This window comes from Marmota marmota, unplaced genomic scaffold, assembly GCF_001458135.2.
Source record: "Marmota marmota marmota unplaced genomic scaffold, marMar, whole genome shotgun sequence".
Classification (NCBI taxonomy): Eukaryota; Metazoa; Chordata; class Mammalia; order Rodentia; family Sciuridae; genus Marmota; species Marmota marmota.
This window is the reverse complement of record NW_026000101.1, coordinates 7,105,689-7,114,650: the sequence shown is the minus strand read 5'-3', so window position 1 is coordinate 7,114,650 and position 8,962 is coordinate 7,105,689. Positions and strand designations below refer to the sequence as shown.

The 8,962-nt window shown below is 40.0% G+C and overlaps 1 long non-coding RNA gene across 1 annotated transcript in view; it reads left to right on the top strand.

Moving 5' to 3' along the window:
• LOC125610674 overlaps positions 1–6,223 on the top strand; it is a 56,377-nt gene extending 50,154 nt beyond the window's left edge. Inside the window, exons 2-3 of the long non-coding RNA XR_007340668.1 lie at positions 5,125–5,376; positions 5,843–6,223. This is a non-coding gene — a long non-coding RNA (uncharacterized LOC125610674). The remainder of the gene's footprint in view (positions 1–5,124; positions 5,377–5,842) is intronic.
• Positions 6,224–8,962: the final 2,739 nt, after the last annotated feature.

Genomic DNA, 8,962 nt, shown 5'->3' with positions numbered 1-8,962 from the left:
TCTGGTGATAGAACGGAGTTAGTAGCAGCCTCCTGTTGTAGCTTTTTTCCTAATAGCCCCTTTTCCTTTAAATTTTCTTCCTCTGTCTGACTAGCTCGAGAGACCTTCTCTTTTGCTTGATCTAAAATGTCTTTCTCCATGGTCTGAACCTCTAAAAATTTACTTAACACTCTTTCGGTTTGTTTTTTACTAATTTCTAATCTACTATAAAGATAACGCAACCCAATTAGATAACGCAAAACAAAACTGAAACCTAATGAAACAAAAACAATAAAAAATCGTTGTATCAATTTTCTCTTCCTCAGGGCCGAAAAACTTCAAACCTTGAGCCAACCATTTTTCTCAGTTTGCCTGAGAAAGTTCTAGGGATAGGCAGCTTGAAACAAAAACAAAACAAATCAAAACAAGAACACATTGTTTTTTGAAATGGTCACCCATTCTCTAGCCTTCCCTCAGGGGCGAGCAATTTCACTTACCTCCAAGCTTCAGGCGTCCCCCGCACGGGCCACCAATTGCCGCAGTCTGGCTGGGCACAAAATAACTGAGCCACCACAAAAACCTTGTAGATTCAAACAGCAACTCTTTATTCCCGAACTGTCACCGGCACTCTACAGGCACATTCTGGGAAAAATATACTCCCTCCACCGGGCTCTGCATACCAGTTCTCTCAGAACCCCATGAGAACTCCATGGGAACTCAAGGAGCAGGCGCCTGAGGCAGCAGGATACACCCTATTCCCAGCAGGATCCACCCTAAACCTGGAGCCACCCTAATCCCTGAGCAGAGTCACCTTTCAACCAAAAAATGCCATGCGTCATTCTTACTTGGTTATGGCTCTCAGCATTAATGAATAAAATGTCATTCCTCCCTCACCAAGAAGACAACATTGTAAATAAGCAACCATTGTTGAGCATTTACTATGCGCCAGACACTGTGCTAAGAAAAATAGAGTCATTATCCTTGTTAATCATTTTAATAATTTTACATGTTTGTTATACTTTAATGAGGCATCATTATCTCCATGTAGCAAATGAGGAATAGAGAAGCTGAATAACTTGCCCAAAGCCACAAGTGGTTGACCTTGAAAGAAAGATCAGAGTGGAGCCAGGTTGTCCAAGTTTGATTCCAGTTCCAACAATTTCCAAGTGACCCTGGGCAAGTTGGTTGATTTTCTGTGCCTCAGTTCCCTTACTGTAAAAGTGGGAATAAGAAGAGTATCTATTTATGGAGTTAAACTAATGAAATGCAATGTTATATATGCAGTGCTTGGAGAGTTGTCTTGGATTAAAAGTTGGCTACTAGTCATATTTAAGATTCAAATTCAGACACTCTTACTCTATAACCATTGTATTTGTATGTTCTAAAGATAACCTTCCCAGGGGCAGAAGCAGTAATATTAGCTGAGTCTCCAAAGGACAGTTGGTGGCTTGGCTCTAGCAGTCTAGTTCCAGCCTAGATGATGCAGGGTCACATTTCATGATCCAGGTGTCAAGGGGTAGAGGCCACTTGTTATTCCTTTGCAATTGCCCCAGGACTTTGGGGTCTGAACATCTAATTTCTTTCATGGATAAGTCATTTAATTTATTTTCTTAGAAGATACATGGAAATTCTGCCAACAATGAATATTGTCTATGCTCTAACTATTGAAAGACTCTCCCCAACCACCACACTCTGAGAAAATGTAAAATTGCAATTCATCATGTGTCGACAAGCTGACATTTCTTCTAAATATTTAAAAAATGTGAACATGGGCTAATCTCATTATTTAGAAAAATTTCCATAAAATTCTATATTATCGTCATAAAATGCTGTGTTGTCAAATTGAGTGGAACTACTTAAACATGGATAGCTTAAGATTTGCCTGTATCTAAAAATTGCAACTACATTCTTAAGTATTCCTTTTAAAAGACTTTTGTCAAATATTTTATCTTTCTTCTTAATTCTTGAAACCTATTTTAATAAAGTCCTATTATTTTCAAACATGATTATACAGAAGTTTCCTTGTACATATGACTTAAGTTGGCAAATTTGGAAGAATCTGTCAAATTAGTACTGATACAATAAAACAAAGGGATTAAATAAGAGATATCCAGTCAATATTTTTATTGGGGAAAAAGAATAGGTGTGAAAACTGAGCAACTTAAGTCCCAATGTTTGCCATTTGGAATAAAAATTTTGTAGTTCCATTGAAGAATATATATTCCTTAAAACCAATAGCTGTCATTTGTCGAGCACAATCCAGCAAGACAGGCATGATTATCCTTACTTTATAGATGATGGGATTTCAAGTCTTGAGATTAATTATAACTTTTGTAAGGTGATAAGAACAGGATATGGACTTGGATCTATTTGTATCCCAAATCTACATTTTTTAAGAAAATTTATTGGTGTATTATAGTTATGCATAATAATTGGATTCATTATGCCATATTTGTACATGTTCACAACATCATTTGATCAGTATCATTCCATAGTAAGTTCCCTTTCCTTCCCCTCCTTCCTCCCTGAATCTGCTTGCTCTGCTTTACTGATCTTCCTTATTATTATTATTATCATTTCAATTAGTGCATCATATGTATATTAGTGTGTTGTTACGTTATTTATTTATATATATATAGTGACATGTTTTATATATATATATATATATATATATATATATATATAGAGAGAGAGAGAGAGAGAGAGAGAGAGAGAGAGAGGGTTCATTGTGGTATATTCATAAATGGGCATAGTATAATTGGTTAGATTTCATTCCCCAGTACTTCCCTATTACCTCCCATTCTCTCCCCTCTCAATCCAAATCTTCACTCTTACTTAATGTGCTTTCTATCCATATTATACAGTGTACCCAGAAATTCAGACTGGTTTTGAACCTAGACTTCCTGATTTGATAGTCCAGATCATTGTATAGCACCTCATTTTGTTTCCAAAAGTCGAACCATTCTGGCTCTCTGAGGAGCCTTATTCTTTGGAGATAGTCAGTTGTTAACACTTCTTTTCTGTGGAAGGCAACTGTCCAAGAGATGTAATTTGAAGCCAAGATCTTCACACGCAATGTAGATCAAGTTTCTCTAATTCTACACCATTATGGTACAGATCTCAAAGTATGTGCTGATGACCTAGTACATTAGTCCCTAGGTTTAATCCATATACCAATACAGCTAAAGAATAGGGACAGTCCACTAGATTTTTAACATTTGGTAATAGCACTTTCAGACTCAACTCCCTGCTGCTTTTCAGAAATAAAAATTTTCATTTGATATATCTGTGTATCAAAAGGTGCAGGAGAGAGAGGCAGCACTATATGGCCAAAAGAATACTGGAGCTCTTTTTCTGTCTCTGCTTGGCTCAAGGGGATTTGGACAATGGCCTTCTGTTTGTGGAGTAGGAGTCAAACACCACAGGTTTTACTGGCCCTGGATCTGCCAATTGGGCAAGTCTCTTAATGTCTAAGAGCCTCATCCCTTCCCTAGCATAGTGTGGTCGATCCTCTCTGCACTGCCTGCCTCCTAGGGAGGTAATGAGGATCAAATGAGAGCATACAGATTGTTTATAAAACTACCGCGAAGAGCTACACAAGCTTAAAATGTAATTATGATAATGCCAGGAGGGGCGTGCTCCTGCTCTAATGAGATGCACTTGTCCTGCACGTGCCCTCTCACCCTCTCTGCTGACTTCCTGCTTCTTCAGACGGCGCTCTCCCCTTCCTTTCCTCACTTTCATCCTCTGCCTCCTTCTCTCCCTCCTGCTGGAGTTTATGACCTTGGCTAATGAGACAAATATGGCTCCTCACATCAAGGGTGGGGAATTAAGGTCTGGTTATAGCCCAATTTAATTTTCATGATCTCTTGAACAAGTGAAGGAATGCTTGGGAAACAGGCTGCTCTTGGCCTGTTGCCTGCCCAGCCTGAGTCGGGGCGGCCGTTACCCAGCCTGGCTCATGGCACTCCTGGTAGACATTTCAGTTAAAAGTCATTACCCTTCCTTCCTTCCAGCCGCCAGCCCTGAGTTTTAGTCCCAGTTCTTCCACTTAGCAAGCAACCTTGAATGAGTCATTTAACTTCTCTGAGCCTTAATTTCCTCACTTATAAAATGGGACTATTAATGATAGCTGCCTTATCATTCACACAGAACTGTTTTAAGGATCGCATTAAACCAGATAAGTGAAGATGACTTTAAACTGGCAAGTTCCATTTGAATTCTTTATTATTATCATCTAGCCCGCCTGGCCATTCCCATTTTAATGAATTCTTCTGAGCGAATATTTTCATGGGACATTTTTGGGTAGCATATTTGCCTTTCCTGGTTCTCCTGTAATTATCAGAGATAGAGCAAGCATTCGTACAAGACTTTTAAGAAGCTTAATAAACATGAAATGTTAGCTATTCCATAGGTCTAGTGTTTATAGTCTAAAAAGTAGAGACTTTTGTAGATGTTAGAATTCCATGTGAACTTCTTGTTTCTCTAGCCTGCAACCAAATGCTTGGTCTCTCTTCCTGATAGTCATGAGAGCCTTGTGAGTACCCTTATTCCTATCTTTAGTCACCTGTCTTCTTGGATTTCTCTATGTTCAAAGGATCTTGCAAATGGCTGGTCCCCTCCTTGGGATGCATTTCATCTCTTTTGTAGGACACAGGTTCCCCAGTTGCTTGGCCAATGTACTCTTCCCTTAGACATCTGACCTGTTTTGCTTGAGCTGTGTTTTCTACCAAAGAAAAGTAGCTGGATTAATTTCACTGTTGGATGCAGTTTTTCTTCTTTTCTGTCTTGTACTAACTAAGATTGAAGAGTCACTTCCTGTATCAACAAGGTCCTCCCTTCCCACACTATTCTCAGTACTACCTCACTGTATTTTTATCAATAAAATATAATGTTGTTAGAAATATTTTATTTAAAACTTGATTTGAATTGTATTTGTGATAAGTTCTCTTTTTCTCCCTCCCCTCTAAGGCTTACATGACACAGAACCCTGTCCCTAGTCCTTTTTATGTGTACTCACTTCTTTGATTTTCTCTTGGTTCAAAGTTTAACCACCTATAACTAAAAGAGAGATTCTGGTAACATGGTGGGTGAGTATTACTCTATTTCCCTCCACTCTGATTCTAAGCAAATTTGCTTTTTCAGAGCCGAATGGGAACCAAGATCTGTCAGTAACCCTTGGGCGCTGTTAAGTTCCCTGGATGGCAACTGGAAGGAGCTTCTCCTCCATGCGGGCAGTCACTCAGAGAGCAGCCTCAGAGATTAAGGATGAGAGTAGAAGAGTCTTGGGTCTGGGAAGACACTGGTTTTCAGAGATTTTTCGGAATCAAGATGAAATCTAACACGAGGGAGTGAGCTCATTTGCCTGACCTACAAAAGACCAAGAAAAAGGTGAAGGTGTGTATGTGTGTGCGTGTGTGTGTGGGGGGACTTCTTCCCTTTTCTCTAGTTGGAAGAGTCCAAGTAGATCTGAGTCTAGAGAAGCTTCCTAGCAGCATCAGGTGGGAGCTGATATCCTGACCTTAAACTGGTTCCTGTCACAGGATATCATAGTATTTAGGTTTGATGGCTCCTAAAAACAGAGAACTGTGTCAGATTGAACAAGTAGGGCACACACATGGGGAAATGGATATGCTTGAAGAGACCGATAATCATCTTAACTTGAGAGAACTAGAGAGGGTACAAAACACAATGTATCCTTGGAGCTTGATAATTGATTATTTTTGAGCTAAAACCTTCACTATTTGAGTTAAAGGAGAGGATTATCACTGTTGAGGTCCAATTTCGTGGCTTAACTGATGTGCAGAAGTAAATACAAGAATCTCTTAACATACTTTCTTGGTTTTGCTTCTTCCTGCCTCAGGATCATCCCAAATCAAAACTTGAGACAGAATCTTGGATGCAGGCAGAGTGTTGTGGAGATGACTCCAGGAGGCAAGGGTGAGAGAGTATGGAGAGCGAGACGGGGAACAAGTAGAACCTGATACAAGGATGCATTACTGAAATCATTGCTATGGATAGCAAAACCAGTGGGACCTCCTGAGAGCATCTAGAGTGTTCTTGGAAGTGAGCTGCTATGACTAAAAAAACCTGACACGAGCAATTTTAAAGGAGGACAAGTTTATTTGGGGGCTCACAGTTTCAAAGATCTCAGAATGGCCAACTCCATTCTTTAGGGCCAAGGTGAGGCAGAACATCATGGCAGAAGAATGAGGTGGAGGAAAGTGACTCAGAACATGGCATCAGGAAGGCAGGGTGGGGGGTGGGAGAGGGAGGGAGGGAGGGAGGGGGAGAGAGACAGACTCCTCTCCTCACCACAGACAAAATATAAACCCCAAAGGCACACCCCCAATGACTCTCCTCCTCCAGCCACACCCTACCTGCCTATAGTTACCACCCAGTTAATCCCTATCAAGGGATTAAGGCTTTCATAACTCGATTATTTATTTCACCTCTAAACTTTTTTCATTGTTTCACACATGAGCTTTTGGGGAACACCTTCTATCAAAACCATAAGAGAGCTCCTGAAGTCCAGAAGGCTGAAGAATTTAAGTCTTCTGTTTTCCATGGATTGAGCAATGTCCCTGAAGGCATTAGTCTTCTGCATTCCAAGATGTGATCAGTGGTTGAAGTGGACAGCTGTCATCACAAGGTAAGTCTGGGCACACACGGAATTATCCACAGCTGTTGCAGTTGATATCTAAGGTTGAGCAGGTGTATGTAAAGCAGGGCACTGGCCACGTCTGCTAAAAATACTTCAGCAGAAAGATAAAAGGAAGGAAATTTTGAAGGAAAAACTGAGTTGCTGGAGGAGAGAATCAAGAGACTTGACATACAAATAAATGATGTTACAGAAGGAAACTAATAGATGGAAAAGAAATAATAAGTAATCATTGACAACAAGGACATGTCAAACGAAACACAAGAAAATTTTCCATGAGATGAGTATATGCTTATACTATTTATATACTCTTAACTCCTACACTCATCTCTTTGGATTGACTTGAAGACTAGTATACCCTGTAGTTACTTAACAGCACCAATGGATAATCAGATTAAATTTTCCAGATTAGCACAGTAAATACAGAACTCATCCTTTTCTCTCATTTCAACTTGCTCTTTTTCAATCTTAACTATTGCAGGAGGTACTGTCATTCATGTCACTGTTCAAGCCCAGAGCCCTGGAGAAACTTTGATTACTCTTATATATCACACCCCACCCTCTTCTACTAGTTGGCTTTACCTTTAGATTATCCCATATCTGATCACATTTCATCACCATAGTGCAAACCATCATCATTTTTTTTTCACCCAGATAACTGTGGTAGCTGTCTGTGATATTATGATTAAATTAGAAGTGCATATTTGCTCTCTGCTCCCAGTTCTAATATTTGGTCTTTGTCTCCTGCTTCCTGACACAGAGCCCCAAGGCCTTTGTAATTTGAGGAGTGATAGGTGTGTCTGACACAGGGTTCCTAAATCCCTGAGATTTTCCTGTAGATCTTCAATTCTAATGAGATGACTCTTGGTGGGCTCCCAGATAGCCTCAAATGGGTGCTTGTTGCCAAGGGAACCAATCATGTGATTATCCAGTTGGAAGTTTCAGCCCTATCCCTGAGCTCTAGGGAAAACGGAGGGGCTGAATACTTAGTTGATCACCAGTTGTCAAGGATTTAGTCAATCATGCCTATATAATGAAGCCTCCATGAAAACTCAAAAGGACAGTGTTGGAGGAAGAGCTCAGGGGTCAAGTTCTTGTCTAGCACGTGCCAGGGCTTGGGATTGATCACCAGCACTGTGGAGGAGAAAAGGGTACACCAAAAGACCACCAAAGAGCTTCCAGATTACTAAGTATGTGGTCATTTCTGGAGGCTGGTGTGTTCAGAAAGGGCAGGGTACTTCCATGTCCCTTCTTCCATGCCTGGCCCTGTGCCTCTCTACCATATGATGGTATATCTATATCCTTTGTAATATTCTTTATACCAAATGGGAAACATAAATATTTCCCTGAGTTCTGTGAGCCACTCCAGCAAATTAATTAAACCCAAGGAGGGGGGTCGTAGGAATCCCAATTTACAACTGGTCCATCAGAAACACAAGTTATAATCTGGGCCTTGAAATTGGCATCAGAAGTGAGGACACTTTTGGGGGACTGAGCCCTTGACCTGTGGGGTCTGATTGGATCTCCAGGTAGACAGTATCAGGATTGAGTTAAATTATAGGACCTTCAGTCAGTGTCTGATAGGGAACTGACTATTTGGAGTGTGGAAAGTAATATTCACGTAGATGGTGTCAGAAGTATTGTGTTGAGTGACGGTGTGAGAGTAATGAGGAAAATTCCAATTTGGGTTCTCTGTCCCTCTTGTTCACACACAGTCTGTTTTTTTACACAAAACAGAGTGGAACTTTTAAATATCTTAATTAGTTTTTGTGACTCTCTGGCCCCAAGCCCTCTAAAGACTCTCCATATAAGAACATTCCCATACGTTTAGAAAAACACAACAATTCCTCACCATGACCTGAAAACCCTACAGGATGTACTTGTCCATTCTTTAGTTATCTCTTGTTCCCTCTTCTCTAGCATAATTTCACTACACCCCAGTCTTCTGGTTGTTTCCAAACACTCCAGTCTATTCCCACAGTGTTCACTGTTTCCTCTACCTTAAATTCAATCTCACCAGAGTCTTAGGGCAATGTGGCAAAATTTATTTCTAAATGCATATAGTTTAATTTTTAATCTGGGATCATTCTAAGTGTATAACTGTATAACAAGTTGTTATTAACAATTGTGTCAGTATATGAAACCATCCCAGCCATAAATGTTCACCCTGAGATATTTTTCATGGCCTGCTGCCTTATTAATTGTAGGTCTTATGTCAAAGGTCTTTATTTGCCTCCCAATTTAGGATAGACATTTTCCCATCTCTAAACCTAAATTTCCTTGACTATTTTTTATTTTTCTTCATGGCACCCAATATTTCCC